This window comes from Lissotriton helveticus, chromosome 5_1 (genome assembly GCF_964261635.1).
Source record: "Lissotriton helveticus chromosome 5_1, aLisHel1.1, whole genome shotgun sequence".
NCBI lineage: Eukaryota > Metazoa > Chordata > Amphibia > Caudata > Salamandridae > Lissotriton > Lissotriton helveticus.
The window spans coordinates 1,931,522,254-1,931,541,957 of NC_136065.1; positions in this window are offsets into that span (position 1 = coordinate 1,931,522,254).

Sequence of the window (19,704 nt, forward strand, 5' to 3'; positions counted from 1 at the left end):
ACCCACAGGTGCTTCAAAAGAACAGGAAGTGTCAGAGATCGAGCTCCATTCCTGTTATAATGAACTGTACAAATGTATAGAAACGTTAAAACAGCACGGGACAGCCCCATACTGTCTGCCAACCACGGTTACCTAAGTAACCGATGACCCCCAGGCCTCTGAACGTCAACTACTAAGAGATACTTTTTTTGTTTGTTGGAGAGTTTTAATAGGGCGAACTCGACCTGAAGGTACTGGAGCGCCTTTGAGCATCAGTTACGCTACACAATAGCACATACATTTTTTGGTAGGCACAGGTAGATACACTGATTTGTCCAGAATCACAGGATACTGACCCGAGGAGGCTCAAACCTGGTTTCCCAGCTCCTAAGTCAGCAGCTCTATCCATTAGGCCATATCCTCTCCCTTCCCAGGCACCGCTGTGTAGGTGAAATATAGTGCAGTGTTTTGTCATTGTGATTTATCAAGTGAGTGATTTAGAAAAGGGACCCTCACTCAGGGCTTTAAGTGAGATGAAAAAACTGGGGGGGGTCTCTCGAAGGGGCTTGGCCGATGTAATTAAGGACGTGGCTTAAAAACACTTAGACTTAAAATCTGTGCTTAGCATAGTGCGTCACTCGACTGGTACTTTGCTGCTTCTGTCATTGCATCCAGATATATAATACAACAAGTAACATTACACCTACAACAAGCCAGGACTGAATTTTCTGTGTAGGGTTTTCAGTATACAGGAAAATTGGGGTACATAACAGGTAGCGGTAAGAGTAAGAATAAGTGCTAAATGAGGACAGTGCAACTAGGTCAGAGGGAACCCAAAACCCCTGCAAAAGAATGGGCCAAGACCCACCCTGTAGAATGCAAACACAAGGTCCTGTGCACACATCTAGTTAATTACTTCAAAATCACATATATCAGACAGTTATATTGTTTCAGAAACAAAGATCTAAAGACAAGGTCGACACACAGTAGTTGTTTTTTTTCTTGTTTTATGTATTAGTAGTCTTCCTTCAAGAAGAAACACCAAGAAGAAACCAGCCGACATTTGTTTCGTCAATCAGGTAGTTACCCGTGACTCTTCAGTTCTGAAAATATTCCAAATTAAACGGGATCGGGGAACCAGTGATAATTCCAACCCGGTTCTGAAACGGGTAAATTATGCTGGAAAGGCCAGTAGTGGTGTTACATATAGTAAACAAACCTCTCATGAACCGGGAGAAATGAAACGGACGGGCGGGTACAGCCGTCTTAGCAGGAAAAATGCAAGTGCAGTGCGTGCGGTGAAACGAAAAAGCTCTATCGGGATGCGGCAAGAGCTTTTCCTGAAAGAATATAACTGTCTGTTATATGTGATTTTGAAGTAATTAACTTGACGTGTGCACGGGACCTTGTGTTAACAAGCCAGGACCATTGGATTTATTGGATGTTAGTTGCATAAGTTAAAAAAGCAACAACTATGGCTTTGTTGTATAGAGTATTAGAAAATGATTCCGTTTTTAAATGATGAGACTGTGAAAGAACTATAACCTGTCTCTTTGAAGTTACCTCAAAGGTAGGGTTACCAGATCTTGAGAAGGGAGCACCGGGACAGGCCAGACATAAAGGTAGGACTAAAGCCTTTAGTCTAACTTGTGTGTCTGGCCTGTCCCGATTTTAGGTAGCTTTGTAAATGTTTCTATTACTTACCGGTAATCACATTACTCCTAGTCCTACTCTCGCTTCTCTCCATTATGCAATGAGGTACCTGCGCCTCGTAGACACACATACCAAGCCAAGAAAAACCAGGCCAACTGTCCAAGCCCAGAACAGCGGAACAAAACGCACCAAAGAAGGACAAACAGGAAAGGCAAGCCAGACGCAACACAGCCAACCAAAACCCAGAGGCAAGCCAAGCCCCCAAACAAGGGCAAGAAAGAAGACCCAGAAAACAAGGAGCTGAGGTACCCCCAAGCCAGCAAGCCGACACAACAGGACGAAAAAACAGCAGAGCCAGAAGGCGCAACCCCCCACAGACAAAAGACGAAAGGGGAACACCAGAGAGCCCGCCAAAGAGGAGGGAAAGCCCCAAGAGGGACACATCCACCAAGGGAAGGACCACCCCACAAAGAAACAGGAGACCAGACCGACCAACAGACCCCATCAACTGGACCGCCAAGCCCAGAAAGGCTAGCCCGGGGCACCAGAGGCAGGGAAACTGAAACGGGAATCATGTGCACACGAGCACACCAAGCCTCCAAGCAAGAGCCAATGCAGAGCAAAATGAGACCAGGCAGACCCACAAAAGGCACTCGCACAGAAGAGGCAACTAAAGCAGAGAGACCAAGGGAGCGACAGCCACCCAACCCCAACCACAAGACGCCAACCCAGGAAATGCCTGAGAAACCACCAGGAGAAAACGCAACCACAGAACCGTAGAATCCAGACCACCACCAGCTCCAACAACAGAGGAACCAAAGGAAGGGGACAGGCAGGAGGGCCCAGAAACCGGACCCCCAACCCACCGAACCAGGACCGAGGAACAAGGTCAACAGAGGAAAATCAGCAAGAGGCCCACAGGCCAAGGTAGCCGCAGGGGAACCAACCTCAAAACGACACCCCCCAGCAACCCTCAAACCAAACGGGGGAGCAGCGGAAGGAGGACCCTGAACAGACACCAGGGCAACCCACTCCCAGGCCCCACAGCAAATAGCCTAGAGCCGAAACAGCAGGAACTGGAAGGGCCCAGATAGAACAGCGAACCCCCCTAAAAAACCGCAGAAGATGCGGACAAACAGGGACATGCAGGAACGCAATCCGCTAAAAGAAAGCAGGCAAGAAAACGGCCCACGGAAGGAAGAGGAAAGGGGAACAGCACACTGGAAAAAACAGTGGACCTAGGAAGGAACAAGGGGCAGCCACAACAGCCCACCAGCAGCTAAAAGAACCCAGCAGTCCAGGATAGCAGAGGAGGCACCCACCGGCGCCCCAAAGTGCGAAAGAAGTAGAGACCACAAGAGGAGCCAGTAAGGAAACTTGCAGAACGCACAGGGCCACCGCGCCACCCCCAACCACTAGAAACGGGATAAGCAGGAGCCAGAGAACACTGCCCAACCACGGAACCGAAGAGTGCAATGCCCAAACCGGACCACAGAAAGCCACAAAACACAGAGCACAGGCCAGGAGAGCCAAGCCAACAGCACCTGGCGCACCCAGGCGGGCACCCAGCCAGGCAGGAACCAGTCCGACCCTGCCTAACCCCTGGGAGAAGACGAGAACTGGCAACTCCCAGCGGCAGGGCCAGAGGAAGAGAGGCAGCCAAGCCCCCAGCACCCAGCAAGCCCAGACAGCCACACAAACAGGAACAAACCAGGGCCGACAATGCAGAACGCCAGAGAACAGACGCGGGCAGGAACCACCAGGGCTGAAAGGCTGCAGGACACAGGCGTCCTCAATCAGAACCGCAGACGCAACACCCTGGAAGACCACAGGACAGGACAACAGCACCCAGGAAACCGGTACACAAGCCCCACTAGCACAACAAGGCAGGCAAGGCCAAAACCTGAGGCCAGCCAACAGACCGAAAAGCCACCAAAAGCCGGCAAACCATCAGAACAGCAGGCAAAGAGTCCCAGAATAAGAAACAGCCAACCGGCAGAATCAAGACGGAACAACCAGGCAGGAAGAAGCAACCGCGGCACCCCACCAAACAGCAAACAGGGGAAGCCTAAGAGAAAAGACCACTGCCATACTCAAGGGGGAGAAACTGCACACAGAAAACCCCCCAGAGAGACAAGCAACAGCCCTAACAGACACCGGAGCAAAAAACAGGGACCCTGGCAGGAGCACACCCCACGCGAAGGCCCCCATCGCCACAGCCCATTGGAAGCTGAAAACAGATGAAGCACAAACGCAGGGGAAGGCCTGCCGGAAGGCCCGTCTAGCATCCAAAACGGACGACCAGCAGCCGGGGGGCGGGCGGGAGCCCCCAGCAAAAACAGCACCAGGCCTGCAAGCACTGTAACGCAGACACAGAGGCAGAACAAAGGCAAACTCACAAGCAAAGGGAAAAGGACAGCCCACCTGTCAGGAAACAACCCAACAACAATAGACATAGCACTGCAATGCAGAAAACAAAAAAGGAAATCCAACCCAGATTGACTGATGGGCAAAGGGAACGGAGCACCGCACCCACCACCAACAGACACCCACCACAGAGGCCGAGAGGCCCAGCACCCGAAACAGAAGGGCCAAAAAAGCGGGCAGCACCCATACCGAGGCACCCAACAAGCCACAGCGACAGCTAGAGCACCACTCCGAAGCGCAGTGACAAGCCCAGGGCAGCTCAGGTGAAGGAGGCCCCAAAATCCAGGAGCCACGCCAGAGCCGAACCAGCATGTGGAACAGAGCAACGTCAGATACGAGTAGACATGACCACCAGGACGAAGGGAAGCCCCTGCAGCCACCACCAGAGGACAAGCCCCCACAAGGAAGGAAAGAGCCGAAACCCAGAAGAAAAGGCCAGGTGCACAGGAAAAGCCACAAAGATGACCCGGCAAGACACAGGGCCCAAAGCAGCAAAGGAACCCCACCCAAGAACAAAAGAGAGCCAGGGAGGGCCAGCCGCAGGCCCAGGCACCCACAGCCAGAGGCCATAGCCAAAGACCAGAGGCCGGCTGACCAACCCGCGCAGGAGCAGGCCCACACACCAACACCGGAAGCAGGACCAGGACCACGAATGCCAAGGCCAAGCTAAAGACAGTCGCCAGGCCCAAGGAGCCAGCAGCACAGCCAACGGCCAAGAAACGAACACCACAGAGGCAGCCACAACCACCCCAACTTCAAAAAGCAATGATCAATTGCTATCCTGCAGTTTAAATCGAATATTGTGCACTGAATAGGTCCAATTCAATGAGAAAGAGTATTTATGATTCTCATGAGATTTTTTATTGTTCTTTCCTTGTTCATAGGAAGTGATGCAATGTCTGTTCCATAAGCCTTAATTCATGTTATGATCAACAACCTAATGCATTTCGGGTCAATACCACGACCCTTCATCAGGGGTCCTGATTCAGATTCAGTTTACAGTCAATCCTTCTCCGAACAACATTGTTTAAGCATTTGCAAAACTAAGTTCAACTTATTTAGTCACATGTGCGCACAGACAACATTGATTCCTTAAAATAAATCTCATGCCAGCTGCGACTAGGTTGGGCCAGCCAGTGACGTGACTGGCAATATCTCCTGCCCACCTTCAGAAAGATCCTGCCAGTCTGTGCTCTGAGCCTTCCCTTCCCTACCCACCCGCTGTGGTAAGCACCCGAGCCCTGCAGCCGTCCCCCTAGGGGGAGCGGGTACCGAGGCCATTACTCACCTAAGTGGCCTTCTGTCAACAACCCGTGCGGGCATGTGTTGCCAGCTGTTACGCCAATCCTGTATTGGCATAGGTATGACATCACCCGAGTTGTATAAGATAAGTGGTACTGACCCCTTCTGCGCTCGAGCATTGCTGCACAGGCGTTCATCGTAAGCACACTTTCTCCATGTTTGGAGGTGGATGGCATGTCTTCCCGCTGGGGATGGCTACTCGACGGTTGCAAGGACTAAAAGACCTAGGGGTATCCGCGGATGGTGGCGGGAGGCCTGGGTGGCTCGGTAGACATGTAATGTCATGCCAGCATCAGGTTGCGAGGTGGTATGGGTCCACCGCGCTAACGTCGCCCTGGTCTTGTTCAGTTTGACTGACTAATGCTCTGCAGAGCAAAGATTGCATGTTCCTTCCCGAAAGCATGTTGGTGGTGCCATGAAAAGGTTCACCCAGCGTAGGGGTTTAGGCGTGTCCAAGCAATGACAGGTGTCAGGACCAAGTCAGGGTTATTGGGAGGAGGATGGTGTTCACCGCAGTTCACCTATCGCCTGTAGGCTTAGACCTCCTCCTGCTCGACAACAGTGGCAGTTGACCTGGGTGTCTCATTGGGCATGTTAAGTTCATGCCAGCACCAGGTATCTACGAGGAGGTAAGGGTCCACCTCTCTACCGTCGTCCTGGTCTTGCCTAGTTTGACCGACTATATGCCCTGCAGGGCAAAGATTTCTGAGACCTCCTCCTGCAGGACAATAGTGGCAGTAGGTCTGGGTGTCTCACTAGGCATGTAAGGTTCATGCCAGCATCAGGTATCGGCGAGATGGCTAGGGTCCACCGCTATACCGTCGGCCTGGTCTTGTTCAGTGACTGATTAGATGCTCTGCTGAGCAAAGATTGCAGGTTTTTTCCCCAAAAAGCATGGTGGTGGTGCCTTGTAAGGGTCACCCAGCGTAGGGGTCATGGCGTGTTCCAACAATGACATGTGTCAGGACTAAGTGAAGGGTTATTTGGAGGAGGATGGTGTTCACCTCACGCCTGCAGGCGTAGACCTCCTCCTGCGCAACTTGAAAGAAACACTCATGAGCAAAGGTTGCAGGTAGTAAAGGTAGCAATGGTGGGGAGGCCTGTGCGGCAGCGGGTACCACCGCACAGGCTGTGGCGGAGTTACTGGGCGATCCGGAAGAAGAGAGGTGCAAACGATGTACTTCAGCGGGCACATAGGGGTGCCAGAGCCTAACCTGTAACCTCATGGGAGGTGCAGGAATTCGTGTCGGCGCCCCAGTAGTCCTTCGGGCGGTTGTGGGCCTGTGCAACCGGGGGTTTGCCTAGTCACGCCAAGGGGCGTGTCAGTATTTATATTCTAATTGTACAGCAGTTGGGTGGTTCGCCACTGTGCTGTTTGGCTCAACAGGCGGGCAGGTGGCGAGAATGCAGCCGGCCCGGGATCGCCCGTAATGTTTACCCACCTTCATTACATATGTTGTATGTAAATAAACCTGCAGCAAAATTTTTCCCCAAACTAATACGATGTCTGTGTATTATTTTGCGCGTTTGGGGAATGTGGGGGCGGGGGACTTCCTGTGGCCCTGATGTGACTATGCGCCTGCCCGAGGCCACGCAGTGGCCATAGAGAGGGCGGGCCACTAGTCACGGAGGGCTGTCCCGCCCCCAACAGGATGTTCAGCCTCTCCTCCTCACTGGTTGGTGGAGGCGGCTGGCCGTGATTCTCGTCCGGGACGGCGGGGAGGGGCCTCCGTGGGCTTTTATGCTTCTGCACCACGCTGGAGGGCCTCTTTTCCGCCCCGGACGCCGTCTTATGCTCATCGGGACACTCTTTTCCCTCCCTTGCCTCTAACCCAGAGTGTCGGTATAGGGGATTTGTGGAGGTTTTTAATGTGTCCATTTATCGTTGCAGGTTGGAGTTAAGCGGAGTTACTGGGCGATCCGGAAGAAGAGAGGTGCAAACGATGTACTTCAGCGGGCACATAGGGGTGCCAGAGCCTAACCTGTAACCTCATGGGAGGTGCAGGAATTCGTGTCGGCGCCCCAGTAGTCCTTCGGGCGGTTGTGGGCCTGTGCAACCGGGGGTTTGCCTAGTCACGCCAAGGGGCGTGTCAGTATTTATATTCTAATTGTACAGCAGTTGGGTGGTTCGCCACTGTGCTGTTTGGCTCAACAGGCGGGCAGGTGGCGAGAATGCAGCCGGCCCGGGATCGCCCGTAATGTTTACCCACCTTCATTACATATGTTGTATGTAAATAAACCTGCAGCAAAATTTTTCCCCAAACTAATACGATGTCTGTGTATTATTTTGCGCTTTTGGGGAATGTGGGGGCGGGGGACTTCCTGTGGCCCTGATGTGACTATGGCGCTGGCCTGCTCCCTCCCTGTCACGCAAGACAGAGGGCTGCGCTGCGTTGCGCCGATTTTTTCTAAATCTCCCTTTTCCCCTCTTTCCGTTTGGTTACCAGCCTAAGCAGCCAGCACTTAAAACAAAACTCTGCGTAAGTGCCAGAGTCTTAGTCAAAATTAAAGGCGGCAATCGGGATGATTAAACACACACCTGTAAAATGCCAAGTGTCTATTTTTTTTAATACATATGTTAAGGCGACAACGTGTGGTTTCCTTGTATTTTTCTGGCGAGGGAAGTTTTCTTTGAGTACAACCAGAGACCCTCTGAGGGCTGTAAATGAAGGGGCCACCCCCACACTAGTGTATTGGGGTCCTGTCCCTTGCAGATCTGCATTGTCCTTCTGTCTGCCCTGCCACTTTGAATGGGACAGGGCAGCCTGCCCCAGGGCATGCAAGCTCCATTTCCTCTTTATGGCTGCCATTTCCTCCTGCACGCCTTATCAGAAGCAATCTACAGTCTGCTAGGAGTGCCGCTGGCGGCCCAGGAAGAGAGGGAGATAAGAGATCGGGAACTGAAAGGAACATGTGGACTTTAAATCCAGCGCTGCGTTATTTCAGCATTTCTTCGTACACAGACTGGTCCCACAGAGACATTCGCTGTCTGCGCAGCCGAACATTAGTTCACTAATAACCACCACAGCGGAGGACACTTCCGGGTTTCCAGACACTTGTTCCAGTTATGTCAAACTCAAACCTTTTGGGGAAGGGGCGAAGTACCGCCTGTTACAGCTCCAAGAATCCCAAGGTGAACTTGTTCTTTTTAATAGACGTCATGCTATGTACAGATTTTGGACAACGATAAGTATCGCCGCGCCAACCCAGGGTGCCGGACCGTGTCCAGCCAGAAAGTTACTCAGTGCCCCTGCGCGGTCTCCGGCTTTCCCCCGGCTCAGTATGGACTGTGGCTCCCATGGGCCTGACTTGTGGATTCATCTGCTGCCATCGTCTTCTTTATTTGTTACATTAAGGCTGTTTTCTAATGAACCCTTCTGAGTAAAAAAAAAAAAGAACAGATATTATGAAGTAAAAGACGCAGGAAAAGGAATGTACCAAGGGAAAGGAGAAAGGAGGGAAAGGGAGATTACAACAGGTTATCTTGTAACTTCTTCTAGCCACTACTGTGCCCTGTCACTGCTTCTGCCCCGTCACTGCCTCTGTCCTAGTTCTCCCTCCATCCTGTGGCCCCAGCTTCGCTGTCAAAGATGCTCTTGTCTATAGCTCCTTTATTCTCTTTACCAATTTCGATGCGCAGTTTTTCCTTCGGTGTCTGTTGTTCAGCGTCTTGTTGGACTTGGTTTGAACTGTCTCCAGATCAGATCAGAGAACAGTGCGGCACTAAGGTGCTGGTATGTGTGTGTGTTAAAGAGTGGAGAATGAAATGCAGCGTTAATACACCACATCGAATTCACTCAAATGCCTTCTTGACGTGTGCTGGCTGCTGATGGATTCGATATGAGTCCTCTCTTCAGGTGTGCTCACCCGACTTGGGCACACGACTGCAGATGTCACATTCAGGACTGGACTCCATACCCCACGTGTGCTCAGCAAAACTGGACTCAATACTCCATGTGTGCCCAGCAAAACCTGACTCCATACTCCATGTGTGCCAAGCAAAACTGGACTCCATACCCCATGTGTGCTCCCTAAAACTGGACTCCATACTCCATGTGTGCCTAGCAAAACGGGACTCCATACTCCATGTGTGTTCAGCAAAACTGGACTCCATAGTACCAATATCGGCCCCAATCACCAGCCCTCCCGCAGCAACATACAGGTAGCATAAATAAGCAGACAAGACAACTTTTGGTTGGAGAAAATTGCTGCAGGTTTATTAGCATACAAATATGCCAACATGGTGGGTTATCTTACAGGCGATCCAAAGGCAAGCCGCCCCTCGCGGCCTACCACCTGATGGGCCAAACTTGCATCGTGGCTTTAGCCAATCGGTGCTTAGCGGTTGTGGTGAGGGGATAGCCACTCCCACTTCCGGTGAACCATCGGTCCACCCTCTTGCTCACGCCCCCCCCTACGAGGGGCAGAACGTTCCAGCGACCCCCGGTTGTACAGGTTTCCAACCGCCCGTAGGACAGACGGGGCGCCGTCGCACCCCAGGGTCCACCGCACAGACTTCCTGGGGATATTAGGCCTCAACACCCTTTGTGCTCCTGAAGAGGGTACCCCTGAGTACCTTTCCACCTCTGGATCGCCCTGTAACTCCGCCACAGCCCTGGGTGAGGCGACCGTTGCAGCCAGGGCCCCCCACCAAGGCCGGCATTCCTACTACATCCTGCTATTTCTAGGGCCTCTCCCCTATCCAGCAAGAACCGGTCCGTGCTTATACTGTACTGGGCAGATGTACCCCCTCGGTCTCAAAACACCCTGGGTATTTGGCGTGTAGCACCCAAGTCTAATGAAGCCAAGTCTCCTTTGCCCAGTGAATTTACGCATAGCGCAGAAGAACTTCCTGCGCATAGGCACCATCGCCTCCCCAGCCGAGCTCCCCGCCACAGGAGCCAGGGGTGATTTTAGACCACTGAGATTACCTGTCCCCCACTGGTTGCTAATTTGCACCATGTGGTCATTGTGGTCTTATTCTCTGGTGCATACTTTGCCACATTGACCAGACAATTTCATAGTTCTTTTAAAATTATCCCTGGTGCACATAGCAATGGTGTCACAACAGGTTTGAGGGAATAAGTGTATGGTGTACGTCAGTGTTTCCCAAACTGTGGTCCGCGGACCCCCAGGGGTCCGTGACACATTCCCAGGGGGTCCGTAGGCTACAATTTTCAAAGCACAGAAACATTTCTTGTATATTTAGCAGCTTTTCAGCAACAATAAAAGTGTCAAGAGAATGCCAGTGATTAATGCACCTGCTGGAGCTGAGGAGAGTTTTGTTCAGTTGCAGCTTTGATTGAACTAATGTAGCACAGAGGGTTAATGTGCCTATTGCAAAGAACGTGTATCATGCATCTTAAAAATCAGTATTTTATGTGCATAGGTTCGTGGTTACTGCTTTTTTTTAACAGAGATTATTTTTTTACTGTGTACTTCATAAGTGACATTCGTAATCTAGCAGAGGGACCTATAAACTGTCATCAAAGAGCTGCTTGCAAACTGCATGGTACCAGTTAGTAACTTATATTTTTTCCCAGGTACTCATTATTCTGATGCTGCTAAAAAGATTTATTTGGGTGGAAATACATTTTTAATGTTAAAGTCAGTGCTAGCCACTGTCTTATGTTCTGAATCCTGAGTTTGTACTTTTCCAGACCGGGCACTCTTTAAACATTTTATATACACACTGATTTACATGTATGATTCAATGTCTCTATATGTGTGTGATGTAAAGTGCTCTGACATCCTACAATGGTATGAGAGATGCTATAAAACAAATGAAATACATGTGACAGAGGGGCTATTACTTCAATATAAAATACTAAGCGCCAAATGTACGATCTGTTTTTACATGCGCGAACGGGTTCGCGAACCCGTTTATGCATGCAAAAACCTATTGAGCCATGTACATAGCCTATTTTGCGAGTCGCAATTTGTTTGCGACTCGCTAAATAGGTTTTGCAACTTGCTATTTGGAAGGGGCATTCCCTTCCAAATAGGGAGTCTCAAAACCATGTACAAATGTTTTGGGGTCGCAAACCAGTCGCAATTACCACCTACTTCAAGTAGATGGTAATGCTTTCGCAAATGGGAAGGGGTCCCCAGGGGACCCCTTCCCCATTGCAAATGCATGCAAAATTATTTTTTAAGGGCAGGCAGTGGTCCCAGGGACCTCTGCCTGCCCTTAGAAAAAACGTTTCATTTTCTTTTTTTTTTAAATGCATGGTAAACAGGCTGCATTTTTTTTTTAAACTGCTTTATTTAAAAGCAGTCCGAGACATGGTGGCCTGCAGAGCCCAGCAGGCCACCATCCCTGGGAGGGCTGGCATTCTCAATGGGCTTGAAAATTGCGAGAGGCTCATTAATATTAATGAACCTCGCAATTTGCGACCAAATTGGGAATCCCAAACAGTGTTAAACACACTGTTGTACACTTCATTTAGCGACTCGCAATTTGCCACTCGCAATGTGTCGCCAATTGCGAGGCGCTAAATTAAATGGTCGTACATCTGGCCCCAAAATCCTTACTACTTTGAGTATTTGTTTTGTGTGCACACGTGTGTATTTTTTTCGAATTACTGTTTTAATTTTGAAATTTAACTCATACAAATTGCTTGGGGGTCCCCGGCTTCCAGTGGTGACTCAATGGGGGTCCTCAGGAGTCAAAAGTTTAGGAACCACTGGTGTACGTCATTAGACACTGCACCATTTCGTAAAGTGTCAATCTACACAACCTACCCTGCTTACTGAACCTTCGACTGGTCACAGATGCCCGGACCCTGCTATCCACCTGTGACCCTTGATACTTACACCAGTAATGGTGTCAAACTACAAGATTGTGTGTCACTTGTTTCGCTATAGTCATTTTGGTGTATCCGCTGGGACCCATCTGTGTCACTGCAAAGCTGTGTCACGCACTTCAGCCCTATCATGTCCTTGCCCGTCGCTCAAAGACACCTGACAGCCTGAAGCCCCCCGCAGCTTTGGTGAGGGGTTTTGGGCCCAGCCCACCCCCGTCTGTGTTTCTACCATATCTCTTCCCCAGAGGCTTCAGTTGGTGTGAGTGGCTATCCCTGCCCTGGAAAGGCATGTCAATGGCCATTCCCCCCTTTGGTGACTGTCCTGCCATGTGATATGTTACATAAGCACGAGTGTCCCTGTGTACTTGCCGTGTGTAAGGGGGAACAACATGAACAAATAGTTGCCCCTTTTTGAGCAGTGGGAACGCCAAAACGATCCTTCTTCAATCACTGTAGCCAAATTATGCTCTGACACCATGTTCCCCTCCGCTTATTGCACCGCAACTCACAAATTAGCTGGCAGCTTCCGAAAATGCCTGGCTCCCTGGCTATAGTGTGGGTGTTTTTGTCATCCTGGATGGTCTTGAGGATCCATCTCTTGGTGCATGCTTGCAACCCTTAACATTATCACATTAGTTGGACAAGCCCACTGCCTGGCCACAAGCTTCTCCATCATGCGTTTAAGGCCAGTTGGAGTTCTGCTTAGGCAACATCCCTTCTAACACCGTGTTGAGTAACTATTCATGTTTATCTCTTGTACAAGTCTTCCCCATTTGCCTGGCACTCGTTGGACCCTAGGAAGCTTTTAACAAGCACACTATACAAATGTATATACATGTTGAGAAACTAGGGGAACTATTACTTCCTCACTACGTACTTCCCGGCATGTGAATACTGCAAAAGGAATCCCTACTTTAGTACCTGAATAACCACTAAATAAATACTGTCTAGGTAAAAGCTTACCAGTGCACCTAGCCACGGGCCCTCCACTGCGTGTCAACCCCTGTTGTTGACATTTTTGACTGTTGAATTTGCCTGCCCACTTCCGGACCCTTCAAGTAAGACCAGCCAAACCAATCCCTACATGGCCATTAACATGCCAACATGAGTCCCATGAGATAAAAATAGTTAGAGGCTTTATTGTATCAGCCAGATACGAAGTGGGGCCTGAGCTGAAGGCCTTAGTGGGATCAGACTGTAGGAGGTATGTGTGGCTAATGCAGGCCCAACATTCTGTGCAAATTGATAATGCATCACCATAGTGCCAATGGGCCAGAGTATAACACTTGCAATGCTGTGATACAACTTATGTAAATGTCTCAGCGTGGGCCAGAATGTAGGAGTTAATATGTGTGGCAATGCAGGCCCAACTCATCTGCAGGGCTACCCAGCTTGCTCAGGCAATGTGCTAGAATATTGCCTGGTATTTAGCCGCTATGTCAATGCCTCCCTATCTTTACTACAAAAGGAGCACTACCCTACAACAAGCCCATCTGTTGGCTTAGTCAATGCTTCTTAGTTGGATAAGATAAATAAGCCACAATTATAGCTTTCTTGCATAGCCAACCAAGAACTAGCCGCCCCCATCCATAGCTACCAAGGTTTCAACTGCTATAAGTGACATTTAAAAGATTATGAATGACACTTTCTTGCTAGCAATCAAACAATGAAGATGAGGGAGACCCAATATCAGTAATTACGCCCATTTGACCAACAAGAAACTCTAAGAAGACTAAGGTTTAAGGCTGATTTTGTCAGATATTCCCGAGCTTGGAGTGTGCATGTGTGAAACAGTAACATATATACGATACTTTGGGAATCAAAGTGCCTGGTAAGGTATGAGACTGCGTAGCTCAGATTGAGCAGAGTATCACAAAATTACACAGTCAGTCTGAAATGCCTGGCACCGTAAGACAGGAAATGGGCTCATGCACACTATGTCTTGCTTGAAGTACACACCTTGCACTGAGGGGGGAAAACGGCTTGCGCCGGCTTCACCTCATGCTGAGCACGCCACTCACTGACCCACGGTGCCATCATCAAGCTGCACCCCAAAGGCCCCCCAAACAACAGCTGTACCTAGAGAGAGCATTGCCCTCCCCTACCTGGGGATGGGAGGCCCGTATCTGCCCCTCTCTCGCACCGGACACCAACCAGGCGAACAGCCCCAATATGGCTTTGGTATAGTTGTACACTGAAAATGTAACACTTCTGGACCGGTGGCACATGTGCTTGCAAAGAACCCAGTCTCTTATCAAAATGGCGCCAATCAAGTCCAAGTCTCTTTTTATTCTTCTCAACCTGTGAGAGTGAAACTAACACCAATGGTCGCACTACCGACCCACAGCGTTCAGATTACCGAGCCCAGTATGCCTCCCTACAAAGCTTCACGCTGCGCCACTTGGGCAATGTGTTCCACCCTTATAATATCACTAAAAGGTTTCTTTTAGATCAAAACTGAACCTCCAATATGCAAGTTGGTAGAGTCACCTAATATTTTCATTACTATTAGTGAGCTGCTGCTGTGTTACCGTATTGCAAACACGTAACCATCCCCGAATATTGTATGGAAACACATTTGAAATTGGAAGAGTATGCCCGTGCACTGTCAGTAACTCTTCCCAAAGTGGGCATAAAAGGGCTGGACTGTATCAAATTCGAAGCTGATCCAAACAGGGCCCCCCAAATAAGTTTCTACCAAGGGCAACAGATAATACTACCGCATGTGTGTTGTGCCGCGTATGCACTCCTGACCTGGTTTGGAAATTATATGAATTGTGTCCACTGTGGCACCACCGCACCCTTTTGCGAAGTGGCAGCTTATGCAGTTCACCCTGCCTGACCCTGTTGCTTAATACAGCCCCTTGATGCCCTTGCCTGTCAGTCATAGACCCTGCCAACATACTGCCCAGCAGGATGTTGGAGGGGAGAGTCCTATGTACCAGTTTGCTTTTCCATCATACCTTTACAGAGGCTCCAGTTCATGTAAAGTGTGTGTCACCGTCCTGGCAAGGCACCCAGTAACCCGTCCCAATCTGTAAATGTTGTATTTTGAGATGTCACTTTGTTCCTAATTATGTGCATTTCCATCATCCGCTGTATTTCATTTCTGAAGTTTTGTGGACCTCAGTATTACAGAACATCCTACCAGTGAACTAAGAGACCTTCTAATTGCATCTGTATCCTACGTTAGGCGTAGAGCGACATTGCCGTCTGCTACATCAAACACAAGAGGGTTCTTAACAGACCACACATCGACTCGCATGAGAGCACTCCCATGTGTGATGAACACAAGGAAGCGAGTTGAAATGCAAATGGGCCCGTGATCACACAGTTGGGTCAAGTGGGAAGCCTGGGCAGATCTCCAGTTTTAAGTCTGTGTAGGCCCCGCCCCAGACGGCCTAACCACATCACGTCCTCCAAGGGACCAGCGTGCCCAACCGCCGATACCAAGCACAGGGGCACTGTCTGGCCCCCCCTTACAGTTTAGCCAATATACTTCTCACAGATTGGTCAATACACCCCGCCCTAACTGAAAATAATTGGAAATAAATGAAACATGTGACCGCTGCCTAAGGTGGCGCGGATTGTATAATGGGGGGAGGGGCTTGAAAAGCCTGAGTTGTCACACTTACCCACGGGTACTGACAAAGGCACCTAACGAGTGCCCTGGCACTTCTATTAAATGAACTGAATGCCTTGCATTACTGAATTAAAACCTAAGCAGTCAGTACGAAAGAGGAAAATTGGCAATACATTTCCTCTATCAGGGAGATGACGCCAGAGGAAGGCAGGTAAGTCTAGTATTAGGCTGACGTGTCCCCGTACACAGCCCGTTAATACCTTTTGTACTTCACACGTGTCAATGCAGCCCAGCTGGTACCAGAGGGCAAATGAGGCAAAGATGCCCGCTATAAGATGACTGTACTAAGGGAGAGAAAAGTGAGCATGCACCACAATTTTACAAAGTGCACCCTCTTCATTTCACGCTTCACTACCGTAACATAAGGCTACACCACATGAAATCTCTACGCAGCTTGAACTGAAGCAGTTTGTATGTTGAATGCACATAGGCCCCAACCTAGGTTTATACAACAACAGCGGGCGTGGCTAACGTAGTTAAGGGATGGCTTAATTTGTGCAATCAAAATTCTGTGTGAGGCATGGTGTGCCGCCCGCCTAGTATTTTGCTGTATCGCATCTAGATATATGATGCAGCAACACCAACATACCTGACATGCCAGGGTTGATGGCTTTGTCAAGGTAGTTCATTGCATAAGACAAAAGGCAGCAACTGGGCTTGAAATAAGCGAGCGAGGGGAGCTAGGATGAGAAAACATAAATTAGCTGAGATGCATGGCTTGTGGAAAACCCACACAGCACTTCCTCTTATTTCTCTGGTGCCCCCACTGTGGGCCCGGCGCTATCACACTTGCCTGCCGTCCCCTGACCCATACCTGCTCTTTGAACCTCTCTGTTCGTCCTTTAATTAAAGACCGCCTGCGCCCTTGCCACCAGAGTGATTGTCCCTTCGTCCTGCAAATAAAAGACAAGTTTTAAAATTGCCGCGGGCCGAGCCCTGTCTTTCCGACACCTTGACCCCTGCTGTGCTTCCGGCTTTAGCCCCAGTTCCCGTTCCAGCGTGTCCGTAGCCCAATCCTCAGAAGCGTGAAGGTATAGACAACACCTCCTGGAAATAAACACGTTAGCCAAGCACCTGGAAATTACTTGACTTCTTCAAATACACTAGCTGACATGGAGCAGAAGGAGTCTGCAGGACAACCGCTCTCATTGTGGCTACAATACATCAGCCTGAATAAATTCTATTTCAGGACAGGAGGCTCCGATTATGCTTAGTCTCATTTCTTTATTAGAAATGCCCAGCAGCCATAGAAAAAACAGATAAAACCACAATACCCATAAACACCTGGGTAACAACCATAGAGTCTGCACTATATAAGGCCATGTAGATAGTCACACTTCCTCTTTCTTTGCTGCTCCGCAGCCAGTTAAGTGCTTATCTTGTTACTTACTTGTATTTTCATGTATTTGCTTATGCTGCTTCGTTACGCTTGTTAGCGCTTTCATTTGTGCTGCCTTTCGCGCTCGCTCGCGCTTTCAGCCGCTTGCGTTTTGCCTTCGGTTTGCAGCGCTTGTGCAGCTGGGAGCGTGTGTCACCTCCCATTTGGTCCGGGCGCCTTGTGCCCGTGTCCGCTTATTGTGGAGTGGGAGTAGGGGGTTGTAGTGAGCTCGCGCTGCTTGCGCGAGCTCCTCTCAGTGTTGGGGCAGGCAGCCGGTTTCTGCGCATGCGCGGTAGGGATTTCCGGCACTCTGTGTGTGGAGAGCACCGGAGCTTATCTGACAGACGTCCTTTGCGAGTCACACGCCCACAGCCTCCCAATTAACCCTCGCTTGACGCTGGTTGCTGGAAAAGGCTGCCGGCTGGATACTTTGGCATAGGCTCTGCCTAGAACACATTTTTGGTATAGCGGCAAGCCCTCCCTCCACATTTGAAATATTTTTGGGGCAGTTTACTGCTTTTCCTTGGCTTGCTGTGGGGTTTTTTGTCACTCCCCCTGACAGTTGTCTTCGGCAATTGCAAGTTCTGTCATCTTGTGGGCATATTTACACTACTGGTGTGCAATGAGTGAGATCTATTATGAAGATGACGCAGAATATGACGAAGAGCCCTCTGAGTCTCTCGAACAGGATTTGGTGGAGGCACTTGATAGGGGTGTGCAACACTCCATGAATAAGGCACTGGTTTGTGCAATCACTCCTCTAAAGAGACATTTGACACAGTATGCTCAACAACAAGGTTGGGTTCCAGCTTCGCGAAAGTCTTCCACTTCCCCTGGGAATCCCCATTCCTCAGACTTTCAGCAGTTGGCGAAATCTTTGGCTGCTACCAAATCCAAATCTGTGCCAGTTGACCCTGACAGTGATGACCAGCTGTTATCATCTTCCTCAGATCACGCCCCCCCTCCTCCGAAGAAGAGAAAATGTAAGGAGCATTTTGTGGATGCCCCCACGCACCCTCCGGTGCTCACATTTCACCCCGCAAACATTATTCACCCAAATTCGACGGCTTAGCCCCCGTCCCCAGCAGTGGCTGAATATGTGCAGCAACACATCCGTCGACCTTTTGAAAAGGAGGTCCGTGCGCATCTCCGTTCGGAGTGTCCTCGACCTGATCTGGCAGACAACGTGGCGGACACGCCGGAGGTTGATCCCACTATGGTGACATACCTTCGCAAATTTGCTAAAGTCCCGAAAAAGGGTTTGGACCGTTCCTGGCGTTCGTGCCAGGACAAGGTCCTTGATATGCTAGGCCCCTGATTAAGATTTTGGATCTTGGCTTCATGGCTAAAGAATCGTCAGCGATGGTGGATCCTGATGAACTCATAGAGTGGGCTCAGAGAGCAATTTGCCAGCTTGGCAACGCTAATAGCGCTCTCTCTAGTGAGAGGCATAGGTCCATCCTTTTGAAACTCGACCCAAAGTTGGCAGAGCTTTCCACCTCGGAGTCGGGTCCTGCTGCGCAAGGTTTACTTTTTGGTCAGCCATTTTTGAAAGAACTGACCCAGTTTGTAAGTACCTTCAGTGGCTTGGACAAGGCCCAAGCATCACTCCGTAGAGCTTTTCGTCTGGTTTTTAGCAAGGCCGGACAAAAAAGGGGACGCTCGTTCGGCCGTGGTCAACAACACCAACCCAATCAGAGGGGTACCAGTCCCATAGAGGAGGTCAGCAGGATTCCAGCTACTCCCAGAGATCTAACTTCTATCCCTCCAGAAAGGGCGGTGGCCAATACAAAAAAGGACGTTCCGGTGGTCAGTCCGGTGGATATCAAGATTCCAGAACTTCAGGTGAGCCTGATTCCTGCATGCAGTGTTGTTCTGGGGGGCAGGATACGTTTTTTCCTAGACAATTGGCGCTTGGTCTCCAACGATGCATGGGTGCTGGAGACAGTCCAGGGATACAAAATAGAGTTTTATCAGTCCCAGTGTCAAACCCATCTTCCATCTCCACTTTATTTTTCCCTCAAAGATCAGGAGTTCATCACAGAGGAACTCAGGTCGCTTCTCTTAAAAGGGGCGATTGTTCCGACCGTGCGTCATCCACAGGGGTACGTCAGTACGGTCTTCCTTGTGGAGAACAAAGGAGGGGGATCAAGGTTAGTACTCAATCTGAAGGAATTCAACGGGGGAGTGGTCTACCGCCACTTCAAGATGGAGGGTATCCATCTACTGCGAGACCTTCTGCGCGAGAAGGATTGGATGGTTCGCTTGGACCTCAAGGACGCTTACTTGTCCGTTCCGATCTTCCGCCCATATCGCCGCTTCCTCCAATTTCATTGGCTAGGGATTTGGTACGAGTATCAAGTTCTCCCCTTCGGCCTCTTGTCAGCACCTTGGTGCTTCACGAAGCTGTTGAGGCCTGTCGTGGAGTCCAGTCAAACTGATGTCTCATCTGGAGTGGACCATCGAGCTCTTGCAATCTCTAGGATTTCTTGTGAATGCTCAGAAGTCTGTGTTGC